Below are 16,922 nucleotides of genomic sequence, written 5' to 3' on the forward strand. Positions count from 1 at the left end.
GATGAAATGTATTTTCAGGCAGGCAGCAGCTCAATTAACAAGAATAATACAGTTGGCCGGTCATCTTTCAGTGAACACGACCCATTTAAAAGACCTACAGCTATTAAATAGCCTCTGTGATTGTCCACTCGCCATTGATCACTTTGGAAGAAACCTGTGCATGCTAATTGCTTACTGGGAAAGTAAAACAAAAACAAAAAACAAAAAAACCAACCCTTCTATCAACCAAATATTCTCTCCTTTAATTCAGACCTAGACAAATAGACCATTTGTTCTTTGACAATGTAATTTCAAGAAAATATGCTGCCAGTAGACTGTACATTTTCTATGTTCACCTGAAGGGATCTGCAAAATGCAAGACCAGTAAAGACCACGGATTAACATCTCTGCCCCCCCCCCCTGAAATGGTTTGCTAGGGTTGCAACGCCATCCTGATAAATAATGCAAGTTGCCTGCAGTCATCCTGTTTGCTCCTTGACAGCTGAAAAGCCAGTCGGCAACTCTGTCAGTCTTGGCCTTTTTCAGCAGTTGGTGTTTGAGCACTGGCAGACAAAGAAATATGTGAGCTTTCGGACTCGCCTCTGTTGAATAAACAAACATCAGGCGGCCAATGCTCTGCCGCTCAGATGGCAGTTAGCCAATAGGAAAGTAGCTGGCAGTTACTTGTTGAGCAACTGATAAACAACATGGTCCTCCACTAGCATCTCTTGCTTTTTCCAGCTGCTTGGCTATACCATAGGAAATGGTTTCATCAACACTAAGAGCAAGCTTTCCAAACAGTAGGTGAAATTCAGTAACGTTGGAGCAAGCTTCTATCCCAGCAGTGGGTCTCTTCCTTTCCACTGAAGCCTCCCACACATCCCAAAAACTTGCTCTCAACTCCGAGTGGATTTGAGAGGGGTACAAGAGGCTGCAGGGAGAAGGAAATGAAGGTGAGGTCTTGTTTCATTCACAGAAGTCCATTCCACTGACTGGATATCGCCCAGTGTTTTATCCATCCTTCCCATTCTCAGTCCTTGGTGCTCCATACTCCTTCTTCCCACCCAGCGCTCTGCACCTTGACAATCCTGGATCATTCCAGGTGGTTCAACCCGAGGCAATCCAGGACTGTCTTGTATCCGACTCACCTAAAGCTCAAATCCTCCCAAATTGGTGCAATTCATTCCAGGATTTGGGCTTGGGCTAAACCCTGTGCACAGCCCTAGTAAAAAGAGCCAGTCCCTGAGATGCTCAGAGGGATACAGATGGTTACAGGTGAATCCAAAGCTGTGAAAAGGAAATCCTGATATTAAAATAAACCTCTGTTCTTCCCTGAGAAATTGGTACCATTTTGACTACATAGCAGTTATCCTCCTGAGGGTCATTTTACACTGAGCAAGTAAGTATGCTAAAAACAGTAAGTAGATATGAATGGGTAATTAAAAACCCACAAACTACTATTTTATAGTAGGTAATATTAATAAAGCACCTTTCATTGAAAAATTGCCTTTATGTCCAGGATTTGAAATCAAACTAATGGGCTGTTCAAACACCTTCCACATATTATTCTCTTGTGAACGACACCCTCAACAGCTGGAGTTCAAGTCATTTGCTTAATCATTCCCAGTGTTATTCTTCTCCCATCTCCCATTCTTTAGATTGCTATTTTAACGCCGAGATCAGGTGCCTTTTCCTAACCAGGCAGCAGAATTTCTGGGAAACATTTATTAAAGCTGTTCAAAGAAGAAAGGGCACCCAGCCTTAATAAGCAGGCGGTACAAAATCCTGGGTGGGTGTGGGAGGAAAGTGGGTTTTGAGCAATCAGCAAGTTGCGTTTTGTTTGTGTTTTACTGAGCTCTTTTACTTAAGGTAATAGTTATCTATACTGTAGCTATGTTGTTTGTTTTTATCCTTTATTTTTCTATATCAAGAATGCATCGGCCAACCTCCACAGAATTTTGTTGTCGTTGCTGTTGTTGTTTAGTCGTGTCCGACTCGTGACCCCATGGACCATACCACGCCAGGCACTCCTGTCTTCCACTGCCCCCCGCAGTTTGGTCAGACTCATGCTGGCGGCTTCGAGAACACTGTCCAACCATCTCGTCCTCTGTCGTCCCCTTCTCCTAGTGCCCTCAATCTTTCCCAACATCAGGGGCTTTTCCAGGGAGTCTTCTCTTCTCATGAGGTGGCCAAAGTATTGGAGCCTCAGCTTCAGGATCTGTCCTTCCAGTGAGCACTCGGGGCTGATTTCCTTCAGAATGGATGGGTTTGATCTTCTTGCAGTCCATGAGACTCTCAAGAGACTCCTCCAGCACCATAATTCAAATTTTAGGCCTCTCTGAATATCAGCAGTGCTGGATAGAATTTGGCTGTTAGTTTTATCTTTGACACTTAGTGGGGAATACATTAAACCGTCTGTCACATGGCTCATTTTATCTCTGACAATCTTTATAACATGGCCAGGTATAACACATTGTCCCCCATGTGGAAAGCAAGGTGAATACCAATCACATAGCAAGCCCAGGCAATCCTGTTCATAGCACTATTTGCAGATGATGAAAAGACAGTATCATTTACAATGTTATATTGACCTGATACACTGTGAAAGTAACTCCTGAAGGAAGAGCTCAGAGGCCTGCACCTCATTATACTGAGGTATGCAAAGCAGGTTTCCTCCATATTCCTCTATGTTGTATGTGTGTGTGTGTTTTAACCATAGCATGGCTTTTAGACACTTAAAAGTGGCTTTAAAAGGTTCACAATTCTCAAACAATGGTAGCCACAACTGTGACGTATAGTTGGAAAAGTCTTCTCTGGCTCAGATTTTAATGAGCACAAAGAAGAATTTGGGAGTATTTCTCTGAGGTGAACATATGAGCATCGCCAGCACCTTTGCCGTCAAACTGTTAGAACCATCTAAATATATTGATTTAAACACAAATGCTAGCCAATATGCACTGTGCACATTTTTTTCTTGTTTCCTAGCAAATATAAAGGCAATGGCCTATGATGACTCATGATGTGGTAGTTCATGAAATCAGTTAGGAAATGTTGTGTGCTTCCTACATTGAAATTGACCTATGGAAAATATCCTTTGAATCCAAGAAACACGTTATCTCTTATTAGATCCCAAACCCTAAGAGAACTTGTTCTGTGTTCCTGTCTTGATTTAAAAAGGCAGCAGTGTTCTCCAACTGGGACTTCCTCCTCAAGAGAGCTTGCCAAGTTTGCTCTGCCCAGTTGGGCCATTCCTGGGAGAAACTATGACAAGGAGGGACAGCTGCAATTTTGCAGGAGACGATTGACCTCTCCTCTTTCCTGACAGGCGTTTCCTCTTTACTGTCGCCTGAAGCAGCACTACAGAGGATTGGCTCCTCCCATATAACAGCTAGTAAACAAGAGGATTTGTTCTGGGTGGTGCTGGTCACCAGTCCTTCACGAATGGCATCCCTGAAGGAGCAACACCCTGTACGATTGCATCCTTCCATTTACCAGCTGGTAAGTGGAAGAATATGATCCATACTGCATTTTTAAACCCCATTTCTATCATGTTTTAATTGCTTTTGCTATGGATCCAGGTTTGGGGCTGATTGTCCCCAGGATTGCAGAGTGTCTGTAGCACAAATCTATGGGCCAAACTGGAGTTGAGGAGACAGGGTTTTAAATTAGAAACTACCTAATCCACACATCTCAAATCAATATGTGAACAAAACACAGCTATTTTTTGAAATTCACACTTCCATGCTCTCCAAGGAACTGATGCAGTTCTCCAACCAACCAGAGATTTGGAAAATACATATGTTATGGAAAATGTGCAGTAAAATGCACGTTGCTTTGTTGTTGTTGTTTAGTCGTGTCCGACTCTTTGTGACCCCATGGACCAGAGCACGCCAGGCACTCCTGTCTTCCGCTGCCTCCTGCAGTTTGGTCAAACTCATGTTAGTAGGAGCCTCAGCTTCAGGATCTGTCCTTCCAGTGATCACTCAGGGCTGATTTCCTTCAGAATGGATAGATCTGATCTTCTTGCAACCCATGGGACTCTCAAGAGTCTCCTCCAGCACCATAATTCAAAAGCATCAATTCTTTAGCAATCATCCTTCTTTATGGTCCAGCTCTCACTTCCATACAGTGGTACCTCTACTTACGAATAACTCTACTTACGAATGTTTCTACTTACGAATGGAGCTCCGTCCACCATCTTGGATGCTGTTTAGATAGGATTTTTTCTACTTACGAATTTTTAGATAGGGTTGCTTCTACTTACAATTTTTTTCTCCCACTACATTCTTATGGGATTCAGCTTACCATAGCTTTAACTATACAGACCTTTGCCAGCAAGGTGATGTCTCTGCTTTTTAAGATGCTGTCTAGGTTTGTCATTGCTTTTCTCCCAAGAAGCAGGTGCCTTTTAATTTCATGTCTGCTGTCACCATCTGCAGTGATCATGGAGCCCAAGAAAATAAAATCTCTCACTGCCTCCATTTCTTCCCCTTCTGTTTGCCAGGAGGTGATGGGACCAGTGGCCATGATCTTAGTTTTTTTGCTGTTGAGCTTCAGACCATATTTTGCACTCTCCTCTTTCACCCTCATTAAGAGGTTCTTTAATTCCTTCTCACTTTCTGCCATCAAAGTTGTGTCATCTGCATATCTGAGGTTGTTGATATTTCTTCCGGCAATCGTAATTCCGGTTTGGGATTTATCCAGTTCAGCCTTTCGCATGATGAATTCTGCATATAAGTTAAATAAGCAGGGAGACAATATACAGCCTTGTTGTACTCCTTTCCCAATTTTGAACCAATCAGTTGTTCCATATCCAGTTCTAACTGTAGCTTCTTGTCCCATATAAAGATTTCTCAGGAGACAGATGAGGTGATCAATAGATGTTTTTTTCTGGAACTCTCTAGCTTTCTCCATAATCCAGCGCATGTTTGCAATTTGGTTTCTGGTTCCTCTGCCCCTTCAAACTCCAGCTTGCACTTCTGGGAGTTCTCAGTCCACATACTGCTTAAGCCTGCCTTGTAGAATTTTAAGCATATATTAGTTGAATTAATATACAGTTGTACCTTGGAAGTCGAATCCATTCTGGAAGTCTGTTCAATTTCCAAAACATTGAAAAACCAAATTGTGCCTTCTGATTGGCTGCGGGAAGCTCCTGCAGCCAATCAGAAGCCACAGAAACCCTGTCAGATGTTTGGCTTCCAAAAGAATGTTTGAAAACAGACACTTCCAGGTTTCAATTGTTTGGGAGCCAAATCATTCAAGAACTAGATTGTTCAACTTCCAAGGTATGACTGTATAAAAAAAATGCATTGTGTTATGGAAAATGGCAAAAAAAAAAGTGTGATTCATTCATCAATATAGGAATGTTTATTAGGAGAAAATTGCACTAAATTGCTGTTGAAATTGTATGATGATTTTTTAAAAAAGAAATTATGATTACAGAGCAGTTTGAAACTGGGAAAATGAGAAATGGAGAGAAACCAAAGTGGACAGCCCCATCCATTCCTTTTCCTAATTGAAGAATTCTGTAATGATGTCTCAATATACTTGCTAGCAAAGTTTCTATCTTTTACCTCTGGGTTTTAAAAGAGTACTTGAGATGCCCTGGGAAATATTAGATTCCTTATTCCCATGGCATCTTCTGCACTGCTTCCCTCTCCAGTTTTTATATTAACTGGTATATTTTAAATGGAAGCAGCTGACTTTTGCAATGAGGCTATTCACAAAGTAAATTAAATGCTGGATTCCAGCTCTTACTCCATCCCCTTTGCTGCTTGAGGACGTCACCTCTGTAACCAGGTACAAGCATTTTCCTTGACTGGAGACCTTAAATGTTTATTTGGTGTATCAATTTTGTTAGTTAATTCACTTTCTCTCTCTCTTTTTTACGCACAAGGACTCTCAACTCAGGTAGAAAAACGAGGAAAGAATTAACTTTGGATTTACCACCCACTCAGGTCACTTTACAAGCTATTTAGTTTATGTGCTTTCCTCTGGTTCTCTCCAGTGAGTCCCAAAACAGCCGAGGAGATTAGAAGAAACTGAGATCCTCTCTGTTGCACAATTATATTATATTATATGTTTTTTGCTTTGGACTGCATTTTTTAATATCAGTTCTCTCCTGAGTGGTGTCCTTAGCTTAATCTTGCTCAGTTACTACTACAAAGTTGGCTTTGTTGTTTGTAATTACTATCTTACTGTTCCGCCATTGTTGATGAAGAACAAAATATTTATTTTAAGAGGGTCTAATCAGTTGGCCTATAATTATCAAGAGTTTTGAGCAACACAAACAAAGGCAAGGCCATGCCACTGATGATGTTCACTGGGAGTGAAACAGGATCCATTCTCTCTCCCAGACTCTCCCACCTGTCCTGTGAGCCTTCAGACCTTCCAACTACATTTCCCAGTGCGGTTGGTGCAGATCCAATGCCGACAGGAAGCCAGGGATGAGAGAAATGGGGAGGGGGAAGAGCTTTCTCTGTCGCTCACCAACCTCACAATTTATAAATTGGTCACCACGAGGGATCAATAAGCACTTGAAGGGCAAGATATATACATAAAATAAGTAAAATTCAGATTTCTCATTTTAAAAAAAGCAGCAGATTTCTCTAAAGTACCTATAAAATCAGGACATACCTAATGGGCCATGTCTTTATTCTGATCAGAAGATGCTATGGGGTCAGAAGATGCAAATGGTGACCTGAGGTTCTTGCTCCTGCTTTATTCCCATGATGTAGCCCAGGCATCCCCAAACTTCGGCCCTCCAGATGTTTTGGACTACAATTCCCATCATCCCTCACCACTGGTCCTGTTAGCTAGGGATCATGGGAGTTGTAGGCCAAAACATCTGGAGGGCCGCAGTTTGGGGATGCCTGGTGTAGCCACTAGAGATCTCGCCCATTATATTATTTGATATGATTTTCAAAGGGACTTACAAGTAACAGGTAATAATTATCTGTCACATGCACATGCACACACACACACACACACAGAGTATACCAGTAGCCTTTAGATCTGGCTGGTGGGTGGTACCAAAGCCTAGTCCCCTTCAGTGCCAAAGTCCCGGGGCAACTGGCATTTTGAGTTCCAACCTGGAGGTGGAAGCCAGCTCTCTGCAGCTGCTCTTTTTTTCTGGCCAATGGTTGAGGCCAGGTTGGTCTCCCCCTTGCTGTGATGTTCTCCAGAGCAAAGAGATTCACCAGTCAGTGCTGCCTGAAGGCAGAAAGCCTGAACGTCACTGCTTTATCACATCGAGATGAGGGTGAGGCATCAGTCACAATCAAGGAAGATATTTCATTTCCTCAGTTGCATTATATTGAATGGAACATTCAATTGATTGAACCGGACATTGATCCGGTGATTTCAGAGTCTCTATAAATATATAAATGAAATATCTCAACCTGGAGGTCCACTTCACCTGTTTCTTGTTCTTTTGAAAGAAGAACAAGTTGTAGTCTAGGACATCTAGAGAGCAAAAGGTAAAAGGACCCCTGGATGGTTTAGTCCAGTCAAAGGAAACTATGGGGTTTTGGTGCTCATCTCTCTTTCAGGCCAGGGGAGCTGGCGTTTGTCCACAGACAGCATTCCCAGTCATGTGGCCAGCATGACTAAACCACTTCTGGTGCAAAGGACACTGTGGCAGAAGCCAGAGCGCATGGAAATGCCATTTACCTTCCCGCTGCAGCGGTACCTATTTATCTACTTGCACTGGTGTGCTTTTGAACTGCTAGGTTGGCAGGAGCTGGGGCACAGCAACGGGAGCTCACCCCGTTGTGGGGATTTGAACCACTGACCTAGAGAGCACCAGGTTGGTGAAGGCGGACTTAAAAGGACATGCCAGAAACCTGTTTGTGAATTAAGGTATATTTCCCCTGAACTGAATTGTATTTGATTTTAAGTGAACAAGAAAAGCAATGCTGATTCTAAACGAAACAGACACAATAATCTACCGGCATAGATTCTTTTGAAAAAATATTGGCTCTTGGCAAGCAAGGGGGTTGACTGCCTTACTGCATTTGGCCTCGGGATATCCATTTTAGGCAGGGAGTTTGAAATGAAACCAGACATCAAGCCTGGATTTAATAAATAAGGGAGGCAAGAAGGTCACACTTGAGTTCAGGACAGCATAATTACCTCCCATAGGATAGTCACGATTTGAGTCACCCTCTCCATCAATGAGGAATCTACAGGCAATGCTAATCTTATTTATTATTCACACACTTCCATCCTATAGCCAATCACCACAGCCTTGTAGCATCCTTACTGTAACGGCTTAGAGATATCATTAGAGGAGTACTTACACAGTGGCTGTATTCCTGGGGGGGGGGGGTCAGATGCACACAAGAGGGGAAACTGCCAAGGCAACCCCTGTTTTGATGTTTTTGCTTAAGCATCTCCCATTGCCTTAGAGCAGGCATCCCCAAACTGCGGCCCTCCAGATGTTTTGGCCTACAACTCCCATGATCCCTAGCTAACAGGACCAGTGGTCAGGGATGATGGGAATTGTAGTCCAAAACATCTGGAGGGCCGAAGTTTGGGGATGCCTGCCTTAGAGGCACCATATGGGTTTAGCTTTAAACGTGCAATGTCATGTGATATGTAATTTCAGATATGGGGGCGGAGGAGAACCAAGCTTGCACGATTCTCTTCTGGATTTTGGCTAATGGAAGAGATGCATTATGACACTGCGAAATATTTTTTCCAGTCCATCTCCCCCCCCCCAATGTTTCCACCCACTTAGATGTACATTTTGACATTATACGGCGAGCTCATTTCACAGGTGTATTTACGTGATTGCAGAAGGAAAATGGATCTTGCATCCCATAAATGAATAAATAAGCAAGCAAGCAAGCAAGTGCCCCATGTTTCCATGAAATGGAAACTTTCTCACTTTGGGGTGGTCATTTTATAGCAAGGATGGAGAACCTGTGACCAACAGATGTTGTTGGACTCCAACGCCTATCAACCTCAGCTAATATGGCCAATAAACAAGGATGAAGGGGGCTGAAGGTCCAACAACATCTCAACACTTCCCCAGCCTGACTTTAAAATTTTACATTTCATATTTTTTTAATTATTCTGCTCCACATTTGCATGGCTGGCTATTGCATATTGAAGAAATATTCATCTGTAATCAAATGTAAATAATAATAATAATAATAATAATATATTTATACCCTGCCCATCTGGCTGCGTTTCCCAAACCACTCTGGGCGGCTTCCAGCAAAATATTAAAATACAACAATTGATCAAATATTAAAAGCTTCCCTAAACAGGGTTGCCTTCAGATGTCTTCTAAAAGTCGGATAGTTGTTTATTTCTTTGACATCTGGTGGGAGGGCATTCCACAGGGTGGGCAGCACTATCGAGGAGGCCCTCTGCTTGGTTCCCTGCAACTTGGCTTCTCGCAGTGAGGGAACCGCCAGAAGGCCCTCGGCGCTGGACCTCAATGTTCAGGCAGAATGATGGGAGTGGAGATGCTCCTTCATGTATACTAGGCCGAGGCCAGTATCTGAAGGAGAGAAAATCTCAGAGCTCAAGTCAGCTGATAAAAGGAGAGAATGAGCCTCTACAGCTGTGATCATATATTAGACTCCATCAGCACAAGGAACTGCAAAGCAGTGGGAACCACCAAATGGCAATGGATTCTGTGTTCAGGATATTAACTTCTCCTGAAAATGTACTTATTTATTTTCTGATCTTATACCCTGCCTTCCATCATAAAACAATCCCAAGGCAGGTCACATCATAGTATACAACTGAATCAAAACACATTGCTTGCGATTTCCATTCTCATCCTGGGGCAAAATTTGTAGCCCAATGTACTACTTCTGGGTTAGTGGTGTTTGTAACCCGAGGTACCACTGTAAATGTCTGTTATCATATAAACAATTGGACACACCCAGTTTTACAAGTTAGTCACCCCCAGTTTGCAGCCCCAGACATGTTGATCAGCCCCCAAAATGTTAGCCACTCTTGGTATAAATGTTATTGTGCAAATGCTATCATATAAATGTAAAGTGCAGCTTCTTAATAAAAAATATAGAAATGTGTTACTTTAGACTGTCTTCAGCAATTTTTTATGTACATTGCTTAATGTGTTATTTCCTTTGCTTCATACATTCTGAAATCATCAAATCATTCGCAGCTGGATCATAATCTTGCTTTTTCAGTGCTACTCTAGAATGAGGGCGATGAAACCCAGGCTTTATGTGTCCAGAAAGGTTATTTTCTGCAGTATAAACTCTCCACCACTGCCCAAAACACACACAATAATTTGGCATCCGAAACAGATCTTGACAACTTACTTTAGCACTCTGCACTGTCTGCCACATTCACACAATTTTTCCAGAGTATTTGCTGAAAAGCTGGGTCAAAATTAACACTGTCCTAAAACAAAGTACTCTCTCTTTTAATTAAATCTGACAGTCACCAGCTCGGTTACTAGGCAACCTGTTGGGATTCAATTTTGTCTTCTGTTGAAGTGTTAGAATGTAGCACATGGGATAATACGCATCAGAAGTGAAATGCACCTGGATTTCTTCAAACAGGCAATTAGAGAAATACCTACGAATAAACTAACACTCCTCAAATATATAGTTACAGGTAGGTAGCCGTGTTGGTCTGAGTCGAAGCAAAATAAAAAAATTCCTTCAGTAGCACCTAAAAGACCAACTAAGTTTATATTTTGGTATGAGCTTTCGTGTGCATGCACACTTCTTCAGATACACTCAGTATCTGAAGAAGTGTGCACTGTGTATCTGAAGAAGTGTGCATGCACACGAAAGCTCATACCAAAATATAAACTTAGTTGGTCTTTTAGGTGCTACTGAAGGAATCCTCAAATATATGTTTGCCTAATGGCATAATCAAACCAGTCATCAGTTCTGCAGGAGGCTTGTTTTTCAGTTTCTCATGAGGATGTTACCAAGAGGAAGGAAGGAAGGAAGGAAGGAAGGAAGGAAGGAAGGAAGGAAGGAAGGAAGGAAGGAAGGAAGGAAGGAAGGAAGGAAGGAAGGAATCTAGCTGCAGATGTGTTTAAGAAGGTTACACATATATGGTCTCTCAAATGAATACGCAGTGTTTTGTGCCTGGACACGTTCTGCAAGTATTGCAAATGTGACTACAGCTTTCTAGATTTGACCTGTCCATGCAGTGTAGGAAACTTTTAGAGTGTTTTTTTTTACAGTGCAATTGATCCTCACATAGCTGAGCACACATAGAAGCCCCAATCAAATCTTCCTGAGCGATGGATGAATGTCCAAGAGGAGCCCGAAAGCATGCTGGAGGTAGGGCTTACATGCACCACTCGAGTCTATTCCCTCTATTGTTTGTTTGTTTGCTTCCTGCCTTTTGCCCAGGGAGCACTCAAGGTGGCTCACAAAAAGAAAAGAAAAATAACATCAATTGTTATTGATAATACAGTATCCATTGATTTTTATAAAATATATATACCACTTGATTGTAAACTACCTCAAAGCAGAATTATTAATTGAAACAATTGAAATGTCCAAAGAGTCAAACCAGCAATAAAAATGAAAAACAGCATTCTAGATATTCGTGAAGGCTTCTCTAAACAAATGTTTTTAGCAGACACCGGAATGAGTATAGCGAAGGAGCCTGCCTCGTGTCAATAGGCAGGGAGTTCCACAGTGTAAATGCCCCCTCACTAAGAGAGCAATAACAAACGCAGGTAACACACACAAAGCTAAAAACATTTTAAAAACTTATGGCTACGAAATAATTAAACTACCTACCTACGGAGCTTCCTGCCAACCTAGCAGTTTGAAAGCACGTCAAAGTGCAAGTAGATAAATAGGTACCACTACAGCGGTAAGGTAAACGGCGTTTCCGTGTGCTGCTCTGGTTCGCCAGAAGTGGCTTTGTCATGCTGGTCATATGACCTGGAAGCTGTACGCCGGCTCCCTCAGCCAATATAGCAAGATGAACGCCACAACCCCAGAGTCGGTCACAACTGGACCTAATGGTCAGGGGTCCCTTTACCTTCGGATCAGTTAATGTGGCTCCCCTCTTCTTTTTTTTTTTTGGTTATAAAAAAGTATAATATTAAGGCTGCAATCCTCCACATTTTTAGCAAAGGGTAGATCCATTGAAAACAGTGGGGTTTACAAGCCTATGATTGGGCTATATTAGTGGAGATCAATGATTGCTTTTCTGAGTAACAGAAGCACAGTTACAGTGGTTTAAAAGTCTGGCTAGAACAGCAGGCATTTCTTACCTGAAATTCTTCTCTTTCACTAATCCAATGGTGTTTCCCCAAATGTTTATGGTCCTCATGTCTTCCAATCAATCATTCTTGCAGCTTCAATGGCATCTAATTTAAAAAGGGGACAGAAGTGTGGTAGGTGAACATTGCGCTGTCATATTTTTGTGTGGGCTTTTATTTGGGTCGTTTAAATAAGTTATAGCTTTCTCGGTCTGGTATGCTTTAGGAAAGGCAGTAAAAGACCACCACCATCACCACCTAGTTTTATTTAAATCCGCCTGCCTCCCCACCTCATTATTGCAACTTAACTTGATTTGTAAACATACAATGGAAAAGAAACAAATTTACTCTGACAATCTTTCTGTTGCTTTTCACCATTGGCTCGCGATAAATGGCAAAATGTGAAAGATGACCACAAATTGATAATTACACCCACGGAAGCCAACAATAAGATAAAACACCCTTTTGCGTGATCTGGGTGAAAGAGGAGTCTCCGGAAAATGAAAACACACACTTGTCATTAGATTGGACTGCTTCACAGAGGACTGTGGCTGAGATCTCTTTCTCTGGCAACACTCCTCATTCCAGTTCATTTACGGCAAGGAGACGTACAGTCCTTCGCTACAGTGATTGATGATTTGGTTGGGCTAGGCCGGTTCCGGGCCATTGCCCTAACGTCACTTTTGATAAATTGTCTTCCGTGCCTCTGTTTCTCTGCTGTTGAGACTGTAGCGAGCAGTTTTTCTTGCTTGATTTGGCTCTGAAGGGGAAGAAAGCAACTCAGAATACATTACACTTATGTTCAGCGCTGATTACCAAAGGGTTCTGTTGTGACAACGAGAAAAGTTGGTGGTTATGACAGTCACCCCTTCTCCATCGGCATGGAAGTCTAGTACAATCAATGGCAGGAACATAATAACTTCATTCATTGCTGCATGTGAACTTTCGCTGCTGGGCGCGAGGAATTACCTCTAGAAAGTAATTATAGTTTCAAAGTTTTAATTATACTGTAATAAGAATTTTTCCTCTTGGAGAAATGCAATGCTGGCCACTTGTGTAAATGGCTTTGGAAAGGATTAGCTTAATTAAGGTCATCCACCAATGAAAAAGAACCTCAGTTTATTAATCACCATCTTATTCTTAGCAGATTAATCTATTAATAAAATGGGGGGGGGAACCAGCATATTGCCAAAATCCCACTATAAGTAGCTTTTTATCACATTGAAGGAAGCTGGTATTTTACCATTCAATAAACAAAACCTTCCTCTTGTTAGACGAAATGCCATCATCAGGTGTTTTTTTCTCCCTGATCAAGAACGCAACAATCCAGAGCCAAAATGGCCTTTAAAATAACACAAGCAAAGTGAAAAGTTGTCCCTTAAAAATAATCAACTAGAGTTGTAGTTGGCTAATCTACAGATTAAACTGATCAAAGACTGCCGTGCTAAAAGGATATATTTATTGGTGACTTCAAATCATCAAGACCCTCATACCTGAGAATTATTTCTGTGATATGTCATGATAAAGACCCCATTCTCTTCACACGTGTTCACTTGGCATAAAGTATTTAAAACTGCAACCTGATTGTCATCCCATTCCCTTCTGCCAAACTATTGTACTTTTGTTCTACTTAGAATCATGCTGAAGTCCTCACTTCAACAATATCCTGATCAGACAGCAGCCATCCAATAAAGCTCTTTATGATACATTACTTCCTTTGATCATATTTAATTGGGGTTATCAGGATTAATCAGCAAAACCCTGTTCCAAATGTGGAGTCAATCAATTTCATCAATGAATGTCATATCACACGTTTGCTTGGCTTGACCTATTTTCCATCTAAGCCACATTGATTGCCATTAATTATGCACTCTTGCTTTAAATATTTATTGATTTTGTTTTAATTAACTGTTCCATTACTTAGTAAGAAATTGATTCTAGGCCGACTGGCCCACAATTGCACCAATCATCCATGGAGACTTTAAGAACGTATTCTTCTAGGGAAGTAGTTCTTAAACTCTGATCCATGTAACTATGGGCTTCCTCAGGGGCACCACAATGAGGTGGTCAGTAGAAGTAGACAAGCTTCTGTTGATAGACCTTCTCGTATGTTCCCTGTAATGTATGTTCCCTGCAATGTGAGTCATGGAAGAATGTTGGGTGTGCTCTACATCGCCCTCTTAGTTCATCCAGGGCATCAATGAGGTTCAACAGTGACCCACATGAACTGATTGTCAGCCTTAGGATCACCTTTTCCCAATATGCTGAGTTACCATGCAACATAGGTCAATAGGAACTTGTTTCCCTGAAGACAGTGAGTATGAAAACCATAGTTCTGGGTCTTCTTCAAGGCACAATCTGATTTATTCATGAGAGCAGGCTAGGAGGTAGCTTCTTCCTATGCCACCTCCCAAAGATGTGTAAGAGGGAACCATCTGTGTGGGGCGGCTGGGGCCATTAACTGCTAATTGTTTAATTGAACACTGAAATTTTTGAATGTATGTATGTATGTATGTTGCTGAAGGGTTTAACACTGGAGAATTCCAGTGTGGCATACAAAATCTAGAAGAGAGCTCTTTAAGCTTCTAGATGGGTTAATGATTAACAGTTGATGTTCTCAGCTCTTTCAAGTGAGTCTTTAACCTTAGGTCACATGGTGTGGGTATTCAATTGCAAATCACCATTTTGAAGAAGGTTGCTTTGGTGCAGTGAGAGAAAGATGTGCAAATGATGCATCTCCAGGAGAAACAGCCTCAGGCTGGAATGCAGGCTGATGGAGGTTGTTAGGTGAGAGAGACCTTTGAATCTAAGTCTGTTTGGGGTTATATAATATTTCTAAGAACATGAACCTATGCTTTGACAAGTATATGTCCGATGGAACTATTTCAAAGCTGCCAAGTCTTCCGCATTCCCCAGGAAACCCCCATTTTTCCAGCCGGTTTTGTTTTCCCCCGATTTACTTACCGGCCAGGGGACGCTCCTTCTGCGCATGTCTGGAGTCTCTGGACATGCACAGAAGCGATTTTTGGCGCAGCGGCCATTTTGGAACTGAACGGAGCATGCTCAGAAGCGACTTTCGATGCTGCTCTGCCCAGTTCCAAAATGGCCGCAGCGCGACTTCCGCCACGGTGGCCATTTTGGAACTGGGCAGAGCAGCATCGAAAGTCGCTTCTGAGCATGCTCCGCCCAGTTCCAAAATGGCGGCAGCGCTACTTCCAGTCTGCCGATCCCTTATTTTTCCGGCAGGAACTTGGCAGGTATGCTATTTGGATGTATCATTGATTGTTTTTGCACCTGTTTTGAAGAAGTTCTGCTTAGTAAAGCTTTCAATAATATTTATGGGTCCATTTATTCCATAAGGAGTCTGTTTTTATGCATCCAGTTGCTTCAAGCTGCACAATATTAATATCTGCACCAGTAATTGGTTTCCTACCTATGCAAATACCATCCAGCCAGTAGGGAGGGTTAACATGTGCAGTAATGACCTCACACATTCTCCTCTTCTTTCACTCCTGATCATTGCATTTGCTAGACCATGTACGGGAGTGGGGTGGGGGTGGTTTGTTCTTGTTTTTATTGGTTTGCTTTGTTCTTGTTTTTATTAGGTAGCATGTGTTTTTATCTTGTACTTTAATGCTGTGAACCGCCATGTGATCTACAGATGAAGGGTGGTATAAAAATGTAATAGCTAAATAAATAAAAATGCTACCTGTCCACACACATGGCTGTTTGTGTATGTGTATGTGTGAAATCCTTCCATTCCCACACACTGCATCCTAGAGCATGTAACAGTTACGTGGTCACCTGGCAGCGTTGGAAATGCTTTGGAAGCCATAGGAAGCAGTGCGTTGTGGGTCAGTCATTGATGCTGTAATATAGGAAATTTGTGCCCCTTCAGTTGTTGTGAAACTCTGGGGCTGATGGGAGCTGGGGGTCCAACAATAACTGGAGAGCCACAGATTCCTCGTGCATGCTGCAGAGGAACTGATTATCTCCTACCCTTGCTGCAACAGATGATGTTTCTGCCGGGGGGTGGAGTCCAAGTTCCCTCTTTAACCCTCAAGTCTAGCACTGTACAGAATTTTTATAATATTGAGTCTAGCACCAAAGTACATCAGCCAAATCATAGAATCATAGAATCATAGAGTTGGAAGAGACCACAAGGGTCATCCAGTCCAACCCCCTGCCAAGCAGGAAACACCATCAAAGCATTCTTGACATATGCCTGTCAAGCCTCTGCTTAAAGACCTCCAAAGAAGGAGACTCCACCACACTCCTTGGTAGCAAATTCCACTGCCGAACAGCTCTTACTGTCAGGAAGTTCTTCCTAATGTTTAGGTGGAATCTTCTTTCTTGTAGTTTGAATCCATTGCTCCGTGTCCGCTTCTCTGGAGCAGCAGGGAACAATCTTTCTCCCTCCTCCAAATGTGAAGGTAAGAATGGGGGAGAGAGGCAGAGGCAGCTGAAGTTGTCCAGTTGACAGGAAATGGTTCAGAATTTACAATTTAGATATAGTCCATAGGGCAAATCTGCCATGGTAGCTAAATCCAATTCATAAGATCACGTTGTTAGTCCGCTCCTTTAAACACTGAGATTTCTACCCTTTGCTATCTTGAATCTTTTGTTTTAATAGCACAAGGGATTGTGTAACTTTCTGCATATAACAGAAAGGCAATATCCATGTGGCAGCAGGATATTACAGAGAAAAGGGTGGTTA

The 16,922-nt window shown here is 42.1% G+C and overlaps 1 long non-coding RNA gene across 1 annotated transcript; it reads right to left on the bottom strand.

Annotated features, from left to right (window-relative positions):
- Window positions 1-230: 230 nt before the first annotated feature.
- LOC148686174 (uncharacterized) lies at window positions 231-13,249 on the bottom strand. The gene is made up of 4 exons (XR_015949368.1): window positions 12,581-13,249; window positions 12,218-12,313; window positions 4,306-4,706; window positions 231-581 (listed from the first exon to the last, which is right to left on the bottom strand). It is a non-coding gene; the product is annotated as an uncharacterized LOC148686174 (long non-coding RNA).
- Window positions 13,250-16,922: the final 3,673 nt, after the last annotated feature.

Source organism: Zootoca vivipara, chromosome 3 (genome assembly GCF_965207765.1).
Source record: "Zootoca vivipara chromosome 3, rZooViv2.hap1.1, whole genome shotgun sequence".
In the NCBI taxonomy this organism is placed as follows: Eukaryota; Metazoa; Chordata; class Lepidosauria; order Squamata; family Lacertidae; genus Zootoca; species Zootoca vivipara.